Source organism: Pristiophorus japonicus, chromosome 1 (assembly GCF_044704955.1).
Source record: "Pristiophorus japonicus isolate sPriJap1 chromosome 1, sPriJap1.hap1, whole genome shotgun sequence".
NCBI classification, from domain to species: Eukaryota; Metazoa; Chordata; class Chondrichthyes; family Pristiophoridae; genus Pristiophorus; species Pristiophorus japonicus.
In genome coordinates this window covers 378,034,405-378,057,663 of record NC_091977.1, presented here as the reverse complement: position 1 = coordinate 378,057,663, position 23,259 = coordinate 378,034,405, and positions in this window count along the sequence as shown.

Below are 23,259 nucleotides of genomic sequence, written 5' to 3'. Positions count from 1 at the left end.
TGCCTCCTGCCAGCGTCGCAAAAAGGTCATCTGTCTTAGGTAGTGGGTATTGGTCCTGTAGCAAGAAACGATTAATAGTTACTTTATAATCGCCGCAAATCCTGACCGTGACATCACTTTTGAGTACTGGAACATTCGGGCTGGTCCACTCGCTGAATTCCACTGGTGAGATGATGCACTTGCGTTGCATCCTGTCCAGCTCGATTTCCATTCTCGCCCTCATCATGTGAGGTACCGCTCGCGCCTTGTAGTGAATGGGTCGTGCCTCTGGGACCAAGTGGATCCGCACCTTCGCCCCGGAAAAGTTTCCAATGCCTGGCTCAAAAAGGGAAGGAAATTTGTGAAGAAACTGGGTATATGAGGCCTCATCGACATGTGATAGAGCTTGGATGTCATCCCAGTTCCAGCGGATTTTGCCCAGCCAGCTCCTTCCAAGCAGTGTGGGGCCATTGCCCGGGACAATCCAGAGTGGCAGTTCGTGCACCGTGCCCTCGTAGGTGACCTTGACCATGGCGCTGCCCAGGACAGTGATAAGCTCTTTGGTGTACATTCTCAGTTTCATGTGGATGGGGCTCAGGGCTGGTCTGAATGCCTTGTTGCACCACAGTCTCTCAAACATCTTTTTACTCATGATGGATTGGCTAGCGCCAGTGTCCAGTTCCATGGCTACGGGTAAGCCATTCAATTTTACGTTTAGCATAAAAGGTGGACATTTCGTCTCGAATGTGTGCACCCCATGTACTTCAGCATGTGGTTCCTCTCTCTCAGGCTCGAAATTGCTTTGATCCACCATGGACCGATCTTGTCTGTCACGTGGTGGTTCGCAGGTTTTGCAGAGCTTGCGGCTCGATGGCAAGCTCATTGGAGGTGCCCCATTGTTCCACAGCTCTTGGAAACATACCCTTTGAAGCAGCATGAATAGGCTGAATGGAAGCCTCCACAATGCCAACAAGGTGTGAATTGCCTTGCATTCATCCTTTGTTGGGGACTCAGTCATCTGCGTCACCTGAGGCTTGCTGGCAGTTGCAGACTCGTGGATTCTGCCCTGTACATTTCTGCTCACAAACACAGTTACAGTTAATTTGCGAACATTGATAGCACTTGTGTGCGGAGAGATTTGTTTGGTGTTATCACTGGTGGACATAAACGCTTGTGCTATCGCAATGGCCTTACTGAGGGTCGGTCTCTCTGCAGTCAAATGTTTTCGTAGGATGGTCTCCTGGCCAATGCCCAGTACAAAAAAGTATCTGCGCATTTGCTCCAGGTAGCCATCAAACTCACATTGTCCTGCAAGTTGCCTTAGCTCGGCGACGTAGCTCGCCACTTCCTGACCTTCAGATCGCTGGCACGTGTAGAACCAATACTTCACCATCAGCACGCTCTCCCTCGGGTTAAGATGCTCCCGAACCAGTGTACATAGCTCCTCATACAACTTACCTGTGGGTTTCACTGGAGCCAGAAGATTTTTCATGAGGCTGTAGGTCGGTGCCCCGCGGGCTGTGAGGAGGACCGCTCTCCTTTTTGAAGCGCTTCCTTCTCCGTCCAGCTCGTTGGCTACAAAGTACTGGTCTAGCCATTCGACATAGGCTTCCCAGTCCTCACCCTCCGAGAACTTCTCCAGGATGCCCACAGTTTGCTGCATCTTTGCGTTGGATTTGTATTCTCGTTGCCAGTTATTGTGTTCCTAACACAGATGAGGCTGAACACAAGGAGGTTATAGTAACAGTGACCTCAGTCTTTATTTAGACACTCCAGAGTGAGGAACAGGTCTTCGGGGCCGGCTTATATACAGTGCTCCCAAGGGATGCTGGGATCCCTTGGGACTTCAGGGGATGCGCTCCCTGGTGGCGGAACATGGGAGTGCATGCTTTACAGATACACAACAAAAACGAAACTAAACTAACTCACTGGGCCCACCAATAGGGCATGACTTGCATCAATATTTTTGGAGTAAGTTAGAAAATGCCATTTTCCCCCCAAAATTTGCTCCAAAGTCAGTTCGGTATGATTTTTTTAGGGCAGTTTTTTTTTTTCAAAAGTCGGCGTTCCCAGACACTTACGACAGTTTTAGCCATTTATGCCACTTTGGCCAGCAAAAACGTACTCCAAATCCACTTAAGTCAGCGTCTGTGGCCAGCTCTGAAAATCTTTGTGGGCAGTTAAGAAAAAGCAGCGCACAATAGGTAGACATTAGGGCAGGGATAGGGGAGGGAAGGGAACTGTAGAGGACCTCAACAACCAAGCAGCAAACATTAAGGAAAAGCTCAAACCATTAAAATACAATTTTAAAAAAGTAGTAAATCCTTTTCTGTCTTTAAAGTCTGCCCGGGAAAGGCAGCGGGCCGGCCTGTGTGTGAGGCCATTCGGTTTGGGAAACGTGGGGGAAAACGCGCACCGGAGAAGTCACAGCTGCTGGGCCGGGGCGTCTCACGGAGGGCGCCGAGCAACCGGAGGAATCACAGCTCCTGGGTCTGGAACTCCTCATCCTCATCCTCATCCTCATCCTCATCCTCATCCTCATCCTCATCCTCATCCTCATCCTCATCCTCATCCTCATCCTCATCCTCATCCTCATCCTCAAGCACAGCCACTAAATAAAAAAAATAAAAGCAAAGTCCTTACTTGCCTGGGAACTCAGCTGGCCGGTGTGGGAGTCCACTCGGTCGGGGATAGGGTGCGGCGAGATCGGGCGTCCCTTTGGCCTGGGATAGGGGCTGCGAGCATCGGGTCCTGCTCACAACCACAGGACGCGCTGGAAGGGCAGGAGCATACGCGCAGCTCTCACTGAGCATGCGCGCAGGTGCCGGCAGTGCTTTGTGCACTGGCCTGTTGCTCCGCCCCCTCCTTCAGCCTCCACGCCATGCCACGACTCCGAGGACTCCAAATAGCAGCCAGGATGGGGCCCCTTTTTTCTGGCACCCTTTCCAACATGCAAAGTCGGCGCACTTCAGGTCAGTGCGCCGAAAAAAAGGGTTGAGCAAAGTTGGGTCTACGAGAACTGGAGCAAACTAAATGTGGAGAATTGCAATTTCTAGGATACTCCAAAAAAAACTAGTTGCTCCAAAAAAAAGGAACAAATCCAGTTGAAACTTGGGCCCACGGAATGGTGTATCGCAAGTGGCTGATGAGGCAGAGACAATAACATATTTTAAAATATAATTGGATAAATATTTGAAAAGGAAGAACATCAAAGCATACGAGAAAGGACAGGGAAATAGGATTAGAGTACATAGCTCCAGTGGAAAACGAGCCAGCACAGACACAATAAACTGAATGATCTCCAGTTCTGCTGTGATTTTTAATTTCAACAGAAATAGTATCAAGGAATCCCACAACGTTTGATAGATTACTCAAACATAATTATTCAAAATGTAGATGCATGTATTGTCCAAATGGTTAGTTTATTTTATGCCTCTGGTTTGTGAAATAATTGTACAACACGTTGACTGGGGCTATTTTTGAAAGGTCCTGGCATGAGACACCTACAGCCCACAGTGTGTGATGAATGAGTCATAAAACACACCCAATACTTTAGCTCATCTCAATCCGATTGCACCAAAATTTCAAAAATTACAAAGGCTACAACTAAATAAAAATTACACACACACACACACACACACACACACACGGTAAAATCTTACATTTAAGCATATGGATGTCACATGCTCATTGATGCCACATATTAGTCCAAAATACCATATTCCATCACCATAAATGGTGGCTACAATTCCACAAACCTCAAAACAAGTATATTAAGAATGTTTTTGTAAAATACAGAATAAATGCTTGGCTCCTGAATATAGTGTCAAGCAGTTGTGACTGTCATCTGCATAATTAATTCATCAATTTTTTTTTTTGTAATATTTGCTACTGATTTTAAAATTTGTAAATTGTGGAGTCTGCTGTAGATCATCTATTCACTCTTCATTTACATATTGTTGCTATGGTACATTGGAGCCTTTAATATTGCTGTTTTGATGACTACCAAAGCTTACAAATATGCAATTTCTAAAGACATAAAAGTATTACATATGTGACTTCAAAAAATTGTCAGATATTGTCAGGATCAAAGAATGATATATGAAACTTGATAAATAATGGCAATAGATTCATATTTGACACTTAAAAGAGAAAATATATTTAATATCCACTCAATCTCGATAGCAGTTGGTGACTTTTCCCTTCTACCTAGGTTGAATGATTGATTCAATTTGTGATGCAAGTTGGTCATATGACTTTTTCCAGTCTTTGAGTGTTAGTCAATGATACTAAGGCTCAGAAAAGGAGAGGGTAAGTTGACACTGGGGTGGATTGACCACAATATAATCCAACAGCAATTTTACCCTCCATTCCTGGTGAGAATGGGATGGGCGGGAGTTAAAATACCAGCAGCATGGTACTTAACTTGTTCACACTAGATTCGTGTCCTCCGCCATTCTGACAAGTGCATTGGGGCAACTTCAGAAGCCCTTGACCCAGGTAGGCGAGGGCTTCATTGAAGTGCAAAAGTCGGGATCTGATCATGTCTTTTGAACCCAGATGAGATTTTAACACATGGTTGCACATTCATCACCTGATGCTATTCTTGCCAGGGAAACTATGCAGGAGCAGGCCCAGAAAAGGTGTGAGAAGGTAAGTTAATTTAATTTAATTTTTTCTCGTTTCCTTGTTAGGCCAGGCTCCAGGACCCACAAGGAAACATTAACCCCCTTATCCCAGGCTCCTCCCCCAACTGCAATTGCGTCCAACCCTCTCATAGAATCATAGAAATTTACAGCATGGAAGGAAGCCATTGTTACCTCCTCAAAAAATTCAATCAGCCCATCGTGTCCATGCCGGCCGACAAAGAGCTATCCAGCCTAATCCCACTTTCCAGCTCTTGGCTCTTGGTCCGTAGCCTTGTAGGTTACAGCACTTCAAATGCACATCCAAGTATTTTTAAAATGTGGTGAGAGTTTCTCCCTCCACCACCCTTTCAGGCAGTGAGTTCCAGACCTTCATCACCCTCTGGGTGAAAACATTTCCCCTCAAATCCCCTCTTAAACCACCTACCAATTACTTTAAATCTATGCCCCCTGGTTGTTGACCCCTCTGCTAAGGGAAAATAGGTCCTTCTTATTCACTCTATCTAGGCCCCTCCTAATTTTATACACCTCAATAAGGTTTCCCCTCAGTTCCAAAGAAAACAAACTCAGCCTATCCAATCTTTCCTCATAGCTGAAATTATCCAGTCCAGGTAACATAAGAACATAAGAACTAGGAACAGGAGTAGACCATCTAGCCCCTCGAGCCTGCTCCGCCATTCAACAAGATCATGGCTGATCTGTCCGTGGACTCAGCTCCACTTACCCGCCCGCTCCCCATAACCCTAAATTCCCTTATTGGTGAAAAATCTATCTATCTGTGATTTGAATACATTCAATGAGCTAGCCTCAACTGCTTCCTTGGGTAGAGAATTCCACAGACTCACAACCCTTTGGGAGAAGTAATTCCTTCTCAACTCGGTTTTAAATTGGCTCCCCCATATTTTGAGGCTGTGCCCCCTAGTTCTAGTCTCCCCGACCAGTGGAAACAACCTCTCTGCCTCTATCTTGTCTATTCCTTTCATTATTTAAAATGTTTCTATAAGATCACCCCTCATCCTTCTAAACTCCAACAAGTAAAGACCCAGTCTACTCTGTTAATACGGATTCTTTTTCCCTCAATCTGTTTCAGCGAATACACTGACACGAACACCCATGTTGCCTTTTCTGTAAAAGACCTTTATTGAAGATTCTCCGGCCGGGACTTGTCAAGATAAAGGAACACACTCTGTTAGAGCTTGTTCAACTCCCTCAGGACAAGTCTCGTAACAGCGTGAAACCACAGCAGTTATACATTTTCAAAACAGAACACATTTGATTAACACTTAGTTCATCCAATCACCTTCTGCTTCCCCCAGAATATATCCAATGGCAGGCCGACAGGTCCCCCAGACAGGGCGGGCGTTAATGTTAGCTTGTTTATAATTTCGGTACATGATTCTTCCCTATTTTATGGCTTGTTATAGCAGTCTTTCGTCTGACTCATGCCTGACTTTGCTTTTCGCGTAACTCGTGTTTGACCACACTCTGAGTAACACCTTTTTGTGTCGACACTGCAAGTATCGCAGCTTGACATTTCTTTTTGCTATCTTCCCATGATTCTCTTCACCACTTGACACATTCACAACCCCTCTATTCACATTCTCATTCCCCCCTTTATCATTCCATGATAACCCCGGTGACTATTCTAGGAGTATCGCATTCAGCCGTTCACACTCTCTTTCCTGATCCTCCTTGTCGAGTAGGTCTTTAATTTGCTGGATCATAACCCGGGAGCCCATGGCCAAAAGAGGGTTTGCTAACCTTGCCATCATGACTTTACAACAAAGGTTAAAGCAACCAATAATCAAGCAACAGGTAATTATTACTACGATGAGAATAATTGCCCCATGCATTAGATAGGATCCCCAGGATCCACCTAATAGCCAATCAAACCAGTTAGATCCTCCTGCTGGCGTGGATAACTTCTTTACCTCCCTTCTTATGTGATCAGCGAGATTGGTTATGTTTTCTGAACTATCGGGAATGTAAGTGCAACATTCATATCCTATCAGGGCACATGTCCCCTCCTCAGCTAACAGGTAATCGGGGGCTGTTCAGTTTTGTAATGCTACGGTCCGTATTGCTACCATTTTGGCCATGATGTCCTCCAGAGCTTCAGCAGTATAGTTAGCTATCTGTTCCAATATCCTCTCTAGGTTCTGTACTTCATCCATGGTGCGTCCTATCCCGAATGGGAACATCATGACCCCAAAGAACCTCTCGGCGGGGGTGAGGGCTCGCCTGTGTCGGCTGGAGGCATGTGCTTCCGCCAGGGTACGTGTGTGTGCCTCACAAAGGGCACCGCATATCTCAAATAGCAGGACCCTGTCCATTTCTGTAGGAGCCAGTGGTATGCCTTGTGGCCACATATGAAGTAGGTACCATTATATGCGTGCAAGACCCGATCACCAAGCCTGCTTCCATCGGTATTTCACGGAGGCATTTCACAATTACTCTTCCCTATTGGTAGGGATCCCTTTCACCGAGGTATTGGTCAGGACTAAGAATGGGGGTTCCTTTTTATGGTCATAGGGTGGTTGGTACCATCCCTGGAACATTTGACTAATGGGGTACCCAGCACTCTCCCACTCGGTGACGTCCCCGTGGTTGTCCACATGGTAGTGGTATGATGCTCCTCCTGCCCTCCGTGATCCCTCTCTTGACCCGCCTTTCATCCTTCGTATTTGCATTTGCCCCCCTCCTCTCATGCTAGTCTGGCTCAGAAGCCACTTGACAGTCTCAGTTAGGGTCAGTGGAACGGGGCGCAAAGGAATTCCCCCTTTGGAATGTATAGGGATATGTGAGCACACCCAGCAACTAGAAAAGTTCCCATTTCGCGCATAAACATAAGACATATACAAAAAGGTGTTTACATGGAGCTCTCGCTTCAGTCTCGCTTCCCACGCACCGCACTTGACGTACACCAATGCTACTATACAGACTGTGGCACACAGACACAGTTTCATATTATCGCTCTAGGTTAACAATTACTCGAGAACAAAATGTTTCTTGTAGTGTCTCTATGGACAAGGATAAATAGATCGAATATTTTGTTGATTCAAAGAGTTCAGTTTTCTCGCCTCTCTTCTCAGGTCACCGTCGGTGTAGCTGGTTGTCTATCATTACGGGCAGGGGTTCAAACTGTTCTCCTCGGGACGCTCCTAGGAAGGACCTTATTCAGCTATGGAGAAGAGGAAGTCGGAACAGAAACAGGGGTTAGGAAAGCCAGTAAAATAGGTTCGTTATGGGGTGACAAGTTTACAGTGGTGCAGGTGAACCCCGGCGCTTCTCCCCTCAACCTTAGCTGCAGTGGGGGTAGTAAGTAACACCTGAAAAGGCCCCTCCCATCGTGGCTCTAGTCCCTTTTGAATCCATTTCTTAATCAGGCGATTCAGGCAAAACTGGGAGGTTGAGGTGAGCATCTCGAACCTGGTTGTGGGCTATTCGCAGAGCCTGAGTCAGGGCAAGAACGTAGGTAGTCATTTTCTCAGTCATGTGGTGGAATTGGACAGTAGAGGGGACATTCTGATTCCATGGGGTCCTAAGGGGCCTACCGTAAATGACCTCAGCGGGGGTCAGTCTAGCCTTACCGGTGGGAGTAGTTCGGATCTGGAATAGGGCTATAGGAAGGAGCTTGAGCCAATTGAGTCCGGTCGAAGCTACCAATTTTGCAAGCTTGGTTTTAAGAGTTTGATTAGCACGCTCTTGGGGTCAGTAGGCACAATGCAGCTGCTGGTTAATGCGCATCTGGGAACAGAATTCTTTGTTAACTTGGCCAATAAAGTGAGGGCCATTACCGGAACTCAGTCGAGCTGGGATACCATATCTAGGAACAATTTCCCTCATTAACACCTTAACAACAGTTTGAGCCTTATTGTCCAGGGTAGGGTAAGCTTCGATCCATTTGCTAAACACATCTACTATTACTAACACATATTTGTAACACTGAACTCTTTGCAACTCAATGTAGTCCAACTGCAAGGTCTCAAATGGACCTTCTGGTAGGGGCGTCTTACCCCAATCACAGGGGATTCCCTTCGCTGGATTATGCTGTTGGCAAACAAGGCAGCGACTACTGATGTTCTGAGCCAGTGCCTGGAGTCTAGGGTGCCACCAAGTGGCCAAAAGCGTGTCACTTGTTGTCCTTGCTCCACAGTGAGTAGCAAAGTGCATACATTCAATAACCCAAAGGGCCAACTCATCAGACATGCAAGTCTGTTCCGCGGGAGTGGTCCAGAACTTAGAAACATTATCATAAGTACATCCATAATCTTTCCACAACAGTTTATCTTTTTCAGGAGCGTCCTCCTGTGCTTTAATGACATCTTGGATGGTTGGCATTGGTTTTTCCGAGGCTAACTTATCCTTTGCAGGATTTTTAGTTTGACTCATCATTCTGGGCACCACCAGTTGGGGGTTGTGGCAGGGGACCAGGGTGTCCAGGTGCGGGAGGCGCCGTCGGGCGCCGAGTCAGTGGCCATTCTTTAATTTCGTCATCAGCCTCAGTCAATGCAAAGCCAACCATTTGACTACGTAGTCTGTCGATACCCTTCTCAGAGGTCCCAGTGGAACTCTTATTACGTTTTTTGTGCACGCACTCTTTCTTTAAGACATCTACGGGTTTAACATGTCCTCCCTCCATCAATGAGAGTCCTAATTTAGTGGCGTTTTACTGCCAACTTGACAGAAAGAAGTGATTCATCCGAATAATTCCACACCTGCGTTTCTAACTTTAAAATGTAATTCAATAAGGTTCACACTCTTAAACTTCCCACATACAGGACAACACTACGAAGGGTTAAAAAAACTTTCACTCTGTTTGGAAAAAGTGGGTGGAGCTAAAACAAACCAACAACTCCCCGGTTTCCCAAACAGGCTTTCATTCTGCAGTCAAAATCACACAAGTACTTCTGATTCAAAACAGACGTTCACAAAAGTCTCTCTTCTTTCCTATTAATTGTTTGGCCGGCTCTATATTTGGATACATATGTTACTTAACATAGTCACTATCAGCTTTTTTTTATGACAATACGTAGTTACGCAAGTTACAACCTTTTAGTTTTTGACAATAGTGTCTCCATGTGGCAATTAAGCTTTTATCCCTTTTTCTTTGTCCCTTTTTCCAAATTAATTCCTGTGCTCTTTTTGCCACCTCTACACTCTTAGTGCCTCCTAGGGGCCATTGGTCATCTCCTAATAATCTCTTCATAATTTGTTCAGATAACAGTCTAAATTGTTCAGCCCTTTTCCGGAAATTCCTCACATAATTTCTGCAGCGGACTACCCGCATCCGTAGTTTTATCTAAATGATTACCCATCCTCTCGTCACCCCGCGTATGATCAATGTCCTAATTAATCCCGATTGTCCCCGCGTCGCCCCGCGGTGGAATAGGTTACCTTATCCAGAGCCGAGGCAGACCAAGTGATATACAAGATCAACGCCGTACCTGGCATAAGTACAATTTTAAGTTTACACAATCTCGCGTCGCCCCACGATTTAGTTCTACACAATTTTCCTTTCCCTCCGCGTCGCCCCGCGGTGTTCCTATTCGCGTCGCTCCACGATAATCCTTACTTAATGATCCTTACTTAATCCCGTGTCGCCCGGCGGTATAATTCCCCTCGCGTCGCCGTGCGATAAAAAAGTAGTCCTCGCGTCGCTCCGCGGTAATCCGTTTAAGTCCAATCAGCGCCTAGATGGGCCAAGTGATATACAAGGTCGACATCGTACCTGACTTGGACACTTAGTTCCTAAGTTTAGAAGGTATTTGCCAGATTGACCTGGATCTCGTTCAGACGCTACCTGAGAACCAGCGAGTGGCCATACTTTCCTCAGACTTTTGGGACTGAAGGAAACCGAAGTGGTATTTAAAGTATACTCACTCCAGTGGCCACTTTCCTCCCGTCTCGTCCGAGGCTAGTTCGGCTCTTAGTTCGCAAGTTTTCGGCAGTCATCCGTTGAGATCCCACTTCTGACACCAAATGTTAATATGGATTCTTTTTCCCTCAATCTGTTTCAGCGAATACACTGACACGAACAACCATGTTGCCTTTTCTGTAAAAGATCTTTATTGAAGATTCTCCGGCCGGGACTTGTCAAGATAAAGGAACACACTCAATTAGAGCTTGTTCAACTCCCTCAGGAGAAGTCTCGTAACAGCGTGAAACCACAGCAGTTATACATTTTCAAAACAGAACACATTTGATTAACACTTAGTTCATCCAATCACCTTCTGCTTCCCCCAGAATACATCCAAGGACAGGTCCCTCAGACAGGGCGGGCATTAATGTTAGCTTGTTTATAGTTTCGGTACATGATTCTTCCCTATTTTATGGCTTGTTATAGCAGTCTTTCGTCTGACTCATGCCTGACTTTGCTTTTCGCGTAACTCGTTTTTGACCACACTCTGAGTAATCTTTGTGTCATCTGCAAATTTTGTTACACTACACTCTGTCCCCTCTTTCAGGTCATCTATGTATATTGTAAACAGTTGTGGTCCCAGCACCAATCCCTGTGGCACACCACTAACCACCGATTTCCAACCCGAAAAGGACCCATTTATCCCGACTCTCTGCTTTCTGTTAGCCAGCCAATTCTCGATCCATGCTAATACATTTCCTCCAACTCCGCGTATCTTTTTATCTTCTGCAGTAACCTTTTGTGTGGCACCTTATCGAATGCCTTTTGGAAATCTAAATACACCACATCCATCGGTACACCTCTATCCACCATGCTCGTTATATCAAAGAATTCCAGTAAATTAGTTAAACATGATTTCCCCTTCATGAATCCCTGTTGCGTCTGCTTGATTGCACTATTCCTATCTAGATGTCCCGCTATTTCTTCCTTAATGATGGCTTCAAGCATTTTCCCCACTACAAATGTTAAACTAACCGGCCTATAGTAACCTGCCTTTTGTCTGCCCCCTTTTTTAAACAGAGGCGTTACATTAGCTGCTCTCCAATCCACTGGTACCTCCCCAGAGTCCAGAAACTTTTGGTAGATTATAACGAATGCATCTGCTATAACTTCCGCCATCTCTTTTAATACCCTAGGATGCATTTCATCAGGACCAGGGGACTTGTCTACCTTGAGATCCATTAGCCTGTCCAGCACTACCCCCCTAGTGATAGTGATTGTCTCAAGGTCCTCCCTTCCCACATTCCCGTGACCAGCAATTTTTGGCATGGTTTGTGTGTCTTCCACTGTGAAGACCAAAGCAAAATAATTGTTTAAGGTCTCAGCCATTTCCACATTTCCCATTATTAAATCCCCCTTCTCATCTTCTAAGGGATCAACATTTACTTTAGTCACTCTTTTCCGTTTTATATATCGGTAAAAGCTTTTACTATCTGTTTTTATGTTTTGCGCAAGCTTACTTTCGTAATCGATCTTTCCTTTTCTTTATTGCTTTCTTAGTCATTCTTTGCTGTCGTCTAAAATTTTTCCAATCTTCTAGTTTACCACTAACCTTGGCCACCTTATACGCATTGGTTTTTAATTTGATAATCTCCTTTATTTCCTTGGTTATCCACGGCTGGTTATCCCTTCTCTTACCGCCCTCCTTTTTCACTGGAATGTATTTTTGTTGAGCACATCCTCATAAATCTTGTCTGTACCCTCTCTAGTGCAATCACATCTTTCCTGTAATGTGGTGACCACAAACGCACACAGTACTGTAGCTGTGGCCTAACTAGTGTTTTATACAGTTCAAGCATAACCTCCCTGCTCTTGTATTCTATGCCTCAGTTAATAAAGGTAAGTATTCTGTATGCCTTTTTAACCACCTTGTCTACCTGGCCCGGTACCTTCAAGGATCTGTGGACATGCATTCCAAGGTCCCATTTTTCCTCTACATTTCTCAGTGTCCTACCATTTAATGTGTATTCCCTTGCCGTGTTAGTCCTCCCCAAATGCATTACCTCACAGTTCTCCAGATTGAATTCTATTTGTCACTTTTCTGCCTACCTGACCAGTTCATTAATATTTACCTGCAGTCTACAGCTTTCTTCTTCATTATCAACCATGCAGTCAATTTTTGTATCATAGAAAATAGGTGCAGTCGTAGGCCATTCGGCCCTTTGAGCCTGCACCGCCATTCAATATGATCATGGCAGATCCTTTATCTCAACACCATATTCCCGCTTTCTCCCCATACCCCTTGATGCCTTTTGTGTCGAGAAATCTATCTACTACTTAAATATATTCAGTGACTTGGCCTCCACAGCCTTCTGTGGTAGAGAATTCCACAGGTTCACCACCCTCTGAGTGAAGACATTTCTCCTCATCTCAGTCCTAAATTTCCTACCCTGTATCCTGAGACTGTGACCCCTTGTTCAAGACTTCCCAGCCGGGAAGCATCCTCCTCGCATCAAGTATGTCCAACCCTGTCAGAATTTTATACGTTTCAATGAGATCCCCTCTCATTCTTCTAAACTCTAGTGAATACAGGCCTAGTCGACCCAATCTCACCTCATAAAACAGTCCTGCCATCCCAGGAATCAGGTAAACCTTCACTGCACTCCCTCTATGGCAAGTATATCCTTTCTTGGGTAAGGAGACCGAAACTGCACACAATACTCCAGGTGTGGTCTCACCAAGGCCCTGTATAACTGTAGTAAGACATCCTTGCTCCTGTACTCAAATCGTCTTGCAATGAAGTCCAACATTTGCCTTCCTAACTGATTGCTGCATCTGCATATTTGCTTTCAATGACTGGTGTACAAGGATACCCAGGTCCCTTTGTACATCAAAATTTCCCAAGCTATCACTATTTAAATAATACTTTATCTTTGTTTTTCCTACCAAAGTGGATAACTTCACATTTATCCACATTATACTGCATCTGCCATGTGTTTGCCCACTCACTCAACCTATCTTAAATCACCTTGCAGCGTCATTGCATCTTCCTCACAACTCACAATCCCACCTAGTTTTGTTTCGTCAGTAAACTTAGAAATATTACTTTTGGTTCCCTATATATTTTATATATATATTGTGAATCTGCAAACTTCTTAATCATACCCCCTACATTCAAGTCTAAATCATTGATATATACCACAAAAAGCAAGGGATCAAGTACTGAGCCCTGCAGAACTTCACTGGAAACAGCCTTCCAGTCACAAAAACACTCATCAACCATTACCCGTTGCTTCCTGCCTCTGACCCAATTTTGGATCCAACTTACCACTTTGCCTTGAATCCCATGGGCTTTTACTTTCTTGACCAGTCTGCCATGAGGGACCTTATCAAATGCCTTGTTAAAATCCATAGACACTACATCAAACACACTAGCCTCATCGACCTTCTTCATTACCTCCTCAAAAAATTCGATCAAGTTAATCAGAGGCGATCTTCCCATCACAAATCCATGATGACTGACCTTGATTAATCCGTGTCTTTCTAAATGAAGATTTAGCCTGTCCTTCAGAACTTTTTCTAATAATTTTCCCACCACCGAGGTTAGGCTGACTGGCCTGTAATTACTCGGTCTATCCCTTTCTCCCTTTTTAAATAAAGATACAATGTTAGAAACATAGAAAATAGGTGCAGGAGTAGGCCATTTGGCCCCTCGAGCCTGCACCACCATTCAATAAGATCATGGCTGATCATTCACCTCAGTACCTCTTACCTGCTTTCTCTCCATACCCCTTGATCCCTTTAGCCGTAAGGGCCATATCTAACTCCCTCTTGAATATATCCAATGAACTGGCATCAACAACTCTCTGTGGTAGGGAATTCCACAGGTTAACAACTCTGAGTGAAGAAGTTTCTCCTCATCTCAGTCCTAAATGGCTTACCCCTTAACCTTAGACTATGTCCCCTGGTTCTGGACTTCCCCAACATCGGGAACATTCTTCCTGCATCTAACCTGTCCAGTCCTGTCATAATTTTATATGTTTCTATGAGATCCCCTCGCATCTTTCTAAACTCCAGTGAACACAGGCCCAGTCGATCCAGTCTCTCCTCATATGTCAGTCCTGCCATCCCGGGAATCAGTCTGGTGAACCTTCGCTGCACTCCCTCAATAGCAAGAAAGTCCTTCCTCAGATTAGGAGACCAAAACTGAATACAATATTCCAGGTGAGGCCTCACTAAGGCCCTGTACAACTGCAGTAAGACCTCCCTTCTCCTATACTCAAATCCCCTAGCTATGAAGGCCAATATACCATTTGCTGCCTTCACCGCCTGCTGTACCTTCATGCCAACTTTCAATGACTGATGTACCATGACACCCAGGTCTCGTTGCACCTCCCCTTTTCCTAATCTGCCGCCATTCAGATAATATTCTGCCTTTGTGTTTTTGCCACCACATTTATCCACATTATACTGCATCCTCCATGTGTTTGACCACTCACCTAACCTGTCCAAGTCACCTTGCAGCCTCTTAGCGTCCTCCTCATAGCTCATAGCGCCACCCAGCTTAGTGTCATCTGCAAACTTGGAGATATTATACTTAATTCCTTCATCCAAATCATTGATGTATATTGTAAATAGCTGCCGTCCCAGCACTGAGCCCTGCGGCACCCCACTAGTCACTGCCTGCCATTCTGAAAAGGACCTGTTAATTCGGACTCTCTGCTTCCTGTCTTCCAACCAGTTCTCTATCCACTTCAGTACATTACCGCCAATATCATGTGCTTTAATTTTGCACACCAATCTCTTGTGTGGGACCTTGTCAAAAGCATTTTGAAAGTCCAAATACACCACATCCACCGGTTCTCCCTTGTCCACTCTATTAGTTACATCCTCAAAAAATTCCAGAAGATTTGTCAAGCATGATTTCCTTTCATAAATCCATGCTGACTTGGACCGATCCTGTCACTGCTTTCCAGATGCGCTGCTATTTCATCTTTAATATTTGATTCCAACATTTTCCCCACTACTGATATCAGGCTAACCGGTCTATAATTACCCGTTTTCTCTCTCCCTCCTTTTTTTAAAAAGTGGTGTTACATTAGCTACACTCCAGTCCATAGGAACTGATCCAGAGTCGATAGACTGTTGGAAAATGATCACCAATGCATCCACTATTTCTAGGCCACTTCCTTAAGCACTCTGGGTTGCAGACTATCAGGCCCCGGGGATTTATTGAGTACTCGGGGAAGCAGACTATCAGGCCGCAGTCCTCTGGCAGCACATCTGTAGCCAGAAAGGATTGGAAAATGATGGTCAGAGCCTCTTTTGCTTCTTTTAACAGCCAGGGATATAGTTCATCTGGGCCTGGGGATTTATTTACTTTCAAAAGGTACTAAACCCCTTAATACTTCCCCTCTCACTATGTTTACCTGACTGTTGGGGACTATTCTTGCGGGTCCCCAGCTGTGCGGCCTGCTGCCCTACCCACGCCCTCTGAATGCCACAGCATTCCAACTGGATGTGGGTGGATGTAGGGTCTGGAGTATGATAATGAGACCCAGGAGTCTAAGATTGGGTCACAATGTCCTATATTCCCCCACCAACAGAAAAACTTTCTGCCTATCTACCCTATCGATTCCGTTCAGATCCTAACACCCTCAATCAGATCACCCCTTAACCATCTCTATTCCAGGGAATGCAAGCCTAGTTTATGTAGTGTCTAGTTTAATCGCATTAGAAGTTAACTGCTTGCCTGTTTCATTGAGTTAACAGTGCATGTAAGTGGGGTAACCTTAAGGTGCAAGAAACAATTTTGAAATGGATTGGAGGAAATCCACTTTAGAAATGCTACATTTGTGCCATCACTGTGGTGCATGTAATAATGCATGATAAAGTTGTTCTACTGAACATTGCTAATCCAACTAATAATGTGACATTTCCAGCAGTGATTTGGAGCAGAGGTTTATGATTGCCCGGAGTCACTCCAGGAACTACCTGTGAAAGCTGTCAGGAGCTCAGCTTGTTCCTGACTGCTGGAAACATTCACTGCAGGAGACAAAGACATTGAATTCCTATCCTTCAAACACTTCATAATTTAATCTGTTTGTTCAACACTTTCTATTAATTTGCTATTTTCTTGAAATTATAAAAGTGACACTTCATTCAAAGTTGCAGAATCATATTAAATATAGAGCAAAGTTTTTTTCACACCATATAGATTATAGGTTTCAAACTGGAGTTTTGAACCCTCTGGATGAGTGATCCCAATGTTTGATAAATGCCAAACATTTTTTTTTGTTCACTAATGCAAAATGCTTTTTGAAATCCCTCGGAGTGAGTCAGTATTTGCAAGGGGTTCCCTATGCAATGTTAGAAAACCACTGGTGTAGTAAATTAATGGTTCTATATTAAATGCTTTACAGTGGACCCACTTGAGGGTCCCTGGTGGATCATGAAAACAGGTGTGTAATCAAGAGTCTCCAAATTTAGTTTTACAATTTGATACAGAAATTATGATGATTACAATACAAATAATTAAGAAAATTACGTAGTTTTAACTTCTCACACAAGACTTTATCTTATGAGAACTTTGGATAGTTAGGAAGATAGATAATTGATGTATGGATAATGAAGGTTCTACTGTAGTCACTAATGTATTACAGCAAATTTGTCCACAGTATGTGAATAACTTGTCTCACTGAAAAAAATAATCTTGTAATTTGCCTCATATTTGTATAGACAAATCGTTTGGCCATAACTTGAATGTATTTGTAGAACAGCACAGAAATTTGTCTATTTTGCTGGCGTTTTTCTCCACATAAGACACCGCATCTAACCCTGCTCTCCTACCTATTTCACTTACCTCTTTTTTGTCAATGTTCCTGTTTTTCAAAAAATAATTACATTTCTTTTTAAAAAATAATTATGGATTTTGCTTCAACAAGGGTTTGTGGTAAATCATTCCAAATTCTAATCATCCTTTGTGCAAAGACATTGGAATAGATTATTTGACTTCGCCGAATGGGCAGTAATCTGCCTACCCATTGTAGAACCCACCCAATTTTCATTCCATTGATTCTTACCCCTGTCCAATACAGCACTGTCAGAAAGCCTGTCAAAATACAGCAAATTCCTGCCTTCATGTGTAAGCTCAGACACTGAAGAATGGAACCTGGGCGAGGTACTGAAGGTTTTTGGCACCCATATAAGCATATCCAAGCAGGAGAAGAAGAGAGAAAATAAATTGCAACAGGTGGGAATACAAAACTTCATTTTAGAGGGATAGTGCCTCTTATAATAAAAATGGATGAGCTGCAGATTACAAAAAACTGACACTTTAACTGTTGAACTGAAATAGACAGGAAATAAAGGGGGAACAATTTGAAAATCATTTGGGAAATGCCAGTATTATGCAGTGAATACGTGCATTTACATCTACCATAGATTTAGTCATCCTGATATCACAATGCTAAGAATAGGACAAAAGGGTGTTGTCACCATGATTGAAATGTCTTTCAAAACATTTTACTACATTAGTATAAGGATAATGGAGGTGGTGCAATAGTGTCCTAAATTATTTTTTTTAACATATATATTTGAGAACTTCATTGGTCAAGTTTGTATTGCAACTGAGTAAACATTTCCTGCCAGTATGAACCTGCCAGACAATTCATAAGAGTTTATTGAGAAGCTGCTCTATCCACATTCTGCTTTTACTACATGTTTAAAGTCCCATTCAGTATAATCTCTCTGAAAATGACCATCAAAAATGTTTCCATCTATAGTATTTCTTTCTAAATATAAATAATAAAACCTCTAACTGGATAACAGAGAGAGAAAGGAGACCTATACATAGTTGTTGGGATCGCCTATGGTATGGAAAAAATGCATTCTAATTAATTTTAAGTTTGTGCATTATTAGCCCATTTACTTAATTTTTGATACAGATGTCATAGTAATGTCAAATAGTTGTTAGTCTTTATAGGTAATTGCACGTACCCAACACTGGAATATTTACTTTTTTTTAATGGCTGCAGATGTATTTGTCTAGACTGTCCACTCTCGGGAACATTATTAAGCATATAGATTGGACAAATCAAATTGACAAAGGTAGCCTTGAGGACGAGTTCATAGAGTATATTCGGGATGTTTTCTTAGAACATTATGTTGTGGAACCAACCAGGGAGCAAGCTGTTTTAGATCTGGTAATGTGTAATGAGATAGGATTAATTAATTATTTTATAGTAAAGGATCCTCTAGGGAAGAGTGATCATAGCATGGTAGAATTTCAAATTCAGTTTGAGGGTGAGAGACTTGGATCTCAAACTAGTGTCTTGAACTTAAATAAAGGCAATTACAAAGGTATGAAGACAGAGTTGGCTAAAATGGACTGGGAAAATAAATTTAAAGGGCAAGATGGTAGAAAAGCAGTGGCAGACATTTAAGGAGATATTTCATAACTCGCAGCAAAGATATATTCTAGTGAGAAAGAAAGGGGCTGAAATTCACCATCCCTGAAGGGACGGCTACTGCGGGGTTTGGATGGCCAATCGGAAAAATCGATCTGACACTGCGGACGGGTGTTTTTCCCTCCCTGAGCTATATTCAGCTCGAGAAGGATTTGAGCGGTGCGCACTTCCACCGGAATCGGCAAGGTGAAGCCGCAATAAAGGAATTAGTGGCGCGGTGAGGTCATCAGTGGTCAGGCCACTGGAAAACGGCCATGCCCACGATATTCAGCAACAAAAACCAAGGACTTCTTCAGGAATTGCCCCAGTGAGGTTTTCCAGTCGATGCACGAATGCGACACCATTGAAGTTTTGCCGCGATCGGGTCGTTTGGCAGGTAAATAGTTTTATTATATATTAGTGTTTTTATTTCAAATTCAAGCATCTGCAGTATTTTGCTTTTGAAATAGTTTTATTACATGTTTTGGCTCCATTAAATCTGCTGAGTGCTGCTCAGAGGTTTTCACAGACTTTTGTACAACTTTCAGGTCTGACTCTTTAGTGGAGTCCTGTGGGCTGCAGAGACCTGCTTGGCAGTGTTCACCCTAAAGATGGGAGGAGTGTCAGGAGGGTATCACAGAAGCAGGGCGGCACACAGGAGAAGGTGTTGCCATCCGCACCGTGCAGAGAGGCAACGGGCAAGGGAGGTAGCAGCCATGATTCATTTATTCTGTGCCAGACCAGTGTGCCTGCCGTCTTCACCGGCCTGAATCAGGATTGCAGTTGGCTGCTTGGGGACAAGGGATATCCCCTGTCCATTTGGCTGCTCACTCCACTGCGGAACCCCAGGACAGAACCAGAGCATGCATGCAATGCTCAATGTGCCACCAGGTGCATCATCGGGGAGTGCGTAGGCATCCTCAAGCAGAGGATCCGGTGCCTGGACCTCTCTGGTGGCACCTTCCAGTACTCTCCACAATGGGTCTCCATAATCGTCGTGGTCAGCTGCATGCTGCATAACCTGGCCTTCATGAGGTTGAGCCAGCAGTACCACCTGAGGAGGAGGCGGCACAGGAGGAGGAGGATGCCTGTCTCCCCAGAGCTAGGAGGCGTCGTCCCCATCGCAACCCTGGAAAGGAGGTGCAGCAGCGTCTCATAGCTGCTCGCTTCAGATAATCCCATCCACACATGACCCTTCAGGTCCCACTTTCAATGGCCATCACAATGAGTGCCTTAACACAGAATTGACCACTCCCAAATGAAACACCTGGCCAGATATATGTACCAAAAATAAAGATTTATCCACTTATCCAAATCACTGCAAAAACAGAACACAAAGAACAATATAATAATTCTGTAATCATTTTTTATCCCTATGCATCTCACTATAACACCTGTTACGTGTGACTACCCTAACACTACGCCTAACTGTCATCCCTGTGGCTGCATCATGGGTCTGGGAAAGCTGCTGTGGTTGTTGTCTGGGACCTACAGCTGTCCTTCTAGGATGCCCTGGAACACCTCTGGGCCTGGAAGGGCCGGGTGCAGACTTGCCAGCACCCTCTTGGGAGGGTGCGTCCTCCCATATATGGAGGTGCCTGAGACCTCCCCTGCAGTTTCCCTCCATGCAGTATGTACTGGCGGTCTGTCAGGTCTCCCCACGTCAGGAAGCAGTATTCTTCTTCTGTCCTCCACACCGTCCATCAGTGTCTCCAGCTCCATATCAGTGAACCTGTTGGCTCTCCTTGCACCTCTTACACCAGCCATCCTTCCAAACTCCTTCCCCCTCAGGGTCTTGCTGCAAACCAAACCCTGGCATTTACCTGCATGCATGCTGAATTTCTCAGTGGTGATAATGTTCAAAGTAAGACAGCCACACCGCTGAAAGATCCACTTTAAAGGGATCATTAGTGCTGGAACCCATTTTTCCACTTTTGGAGTTGAATATGGGGTGGCCCAGCCACAACAATTTTTGGCGCTAATGGCCCCAAAAAGGGGGGGTGGGGTGGGGAGGAGGGATGGGGGTACCAACTTTCTAGCGGTACTGAATTTCAGGCCCAAAGACTCTACCATCCGTGGCTAACTAAGGAAGTAAAGGATGGTATAAAATTGAAAACTAAGGCATACAATGTTGCGAAGATTAGTGGTAGGTCCGTGGATTGGGAACCTTTTTAGAAACCAGCAAAGGATGATGACAAAAAATAATAGAGAGAGAAGATAGATTGAGAGTAAACTAGCAAGAAATATAAAAATAGACAGTAAAAGCTTCTACAGGTATATAAAAAGGAAGAGAGTAGCTAAAGTAAATGTTGTCCCTTCGAGGATGAGACTGGGGAACTAACAATGGGAAACAGGGAAATGGCAGAGACTTTGAACTAAAATTTTGTATCGATCTTCACGGTAGAAACACTAAAAGCATCCCAATAATAATAATCAAGAGGCTATAGGGAGGGGGAACTTAAAACAATCACTATCACTAAAGAAAAAGTACTAGACAAACTAATAGGACAAGTCCCCTGGACCTGATGGCCTGCATCCTAGGGTCTTAAAAGAAGTGGCTGCAGAGATAGTGGATGCATTGGTTCTAATCCACCAAAATTCCCTGGATTCTAGAGAGATCCCAGCGGATTGGAAATCCACAAATGTAACTCCACTATTAAGAAAGGAGGGAGACAGAAAGTAGGAAACTATAGACCAGTTAGCCTAACATCTGTCATTGGGGAAAATGCTGGAGTCCATTATTAAGGAAGTAGTAACAGGACATTTAGAAAATCATAATACAATCCAGCAGAGTCAGCATGATTTTATAAAACGGTAATCATGTTTGACAAATTTGCTAGCGTTCTTTGTGGATGTAACGAGCAGGGTGGATAAGGGGGAACCAGTAAATGTAGTGTATTTGTATTTCCAGAAAGCATTCGATAAGGTGCCACAAAAGGTTACTGCACAAGATCAGAGGTCACGGGGTTGGGGGTAATATATTGGCGTGGATAGAGGATTAGCTAACTAATAGAAATCAGAAAGTCTGGATAATTGGGTAATTTTCAGCAAACTGTAACTAGTGGGGTACCACAGGATCAGTACTGCGATCTCAACTATTTATAATCTATATTAATGACTTGGATGAAGGGACCGAATGTAATGTAACTAAATTTGCTGATGATACAAAGATAGGTGGAAAAGCAAGTTGTGAAAAGGACACACAGAATTCGCAAAGGGATATAGATAGGTTAAGTGAGTGGACAAAAATTTGGCAGCTGGGAGTATAATGTGGAAAAATGTGAGGTTATCCACTTTGGTAGGAAGAATAAAAAAGCAAATTATTATTTAAATGGAGAGTGAATACAAAATGCTGCGGTACAGAGGGATCTGGGGGTTCTTGTACATGAAACACACAAAGTTAGTATGCAGGAACAGCAAGTAATCAAAGGCAAATGGAATTTTGGCCTTTATTGCAAGGGGGATAGAGTATAAAAGCAGAAAAGTCCGGCTATAACTGTACAGGGTATTGGTGAGGCCACACCTAGAGTACCGCGTACCGTATTGGTCTCCGGATTTAAAGAGGGATATACTTGCATTGGAGGCAGTTCAAAGAAGGTTCATGAGGTGAATTCCTGAGATGAAGGGGTCGTCTTATGAAGATGAGTTGAGAAGGTTGGGCCTGTACACATTGGAGTTTAGAAGAATGAGAGGAGATCTTATTGAAACGTATAATATACATATCTCTTTAGTTGCCACCTGTGTGCTATGGTGTAATGCTCCAATGTTTTTTTCAAATTACAACAAAAGAAAACCCATGATTTTAGAACATGCTTTAAAAGAAAAACCCCCAAAATGAAAATTAGCAATTTGTATCCGAATATAAATTTCAAATTTAATTCTGCTCATTAAGTCAAATATGTTAATAAGAATCAGTCTGCAAACCATCTAGAGTCCATATAAACACACATTAGCAATTCTGATGATTGCTAGTGAGTAGATGTCACAAAACTGGGACACCAAGGCAGTGATTGTTATTTGCTTATTGCCCTATTCAAGCTGAAAAATGGGACGGTAGGCAGAGGAAAGTCTTAAAAAAAACTACCACACACTGGCCACCCAAGGCCTATCCGACTCGACTTTTCAAACGTGCCTTGAAAGGGTTGCCCGAAACAAGCGAGAACCTTATTAAAATACTTAAATCGGGCACATATGCTAGTTATGACCACATTGCAGTTTTCAGGAAACATTGGGCAAAGTGTGCCTCAAAGAGTCCACTGCAGGCTGCTCCAAAAATGCTTCCAAAAGACCTTTTGTCACTGATTTTTGTAGGTCCTGGAAGAACAAA